The sequence below is a fragment of the Arachis ipaensis genome, chromosome B03 (genome assembly GCF_000816755.2).
Source record: "Arachis ipaensis cultivar K30076 chromosome B03, Araip1.1, whole genome shotgun sequence".
Classification (NCBI taxonomy): domain Eukaryota; kingdom Viridiplantae; phylum Streptophyta; class Magnoliopsida; order Fabales; family Fabaceae; genus Arachis; species Arachis ipaensis.
The window spans coordinates 112,459,568-112,459,981 of record NC_029787.2 but is presented as its reverse complement, the minus strand read 5'-3'; positions in this window follow the sequence as shown (position 1 = coordinate 112,459,981).

Here is a 414-nt window from a genome sequence, read left to right as displayed (position 1 = left end):
ACTTTTTATAATATATTTTATTTTGTTAAGGTATAACTCAAAAAGTACTCATGAGTGTGATTAATTGCTGTATAATGGTTAAAGCTTAAATGATATTTTGTTCTATCTATTGTTTTTGTATTATAAAGTTAAGATAAAACTAAAATATCATGTATTGAGTACAAATAATATGTCAAAGGGTGGCCTAGTTATTGTTGCGGCAGTAAGGTGGCTGGTCCCAAAAGACATTGATGGTACCCACAAGTTATGAGAGTAGGGACCATTTCATAACAAGCAAACAATTACGCAGCCAAATTGAATACCTAGGTGGTAGAAATAAATTAGAAAACTACAAATAAGATTCACTACCCATAGGGATTGGGATTATTGGAACTGTGCATGCATGCTAGAATAATTTGATTAGTTGAGTTTTAC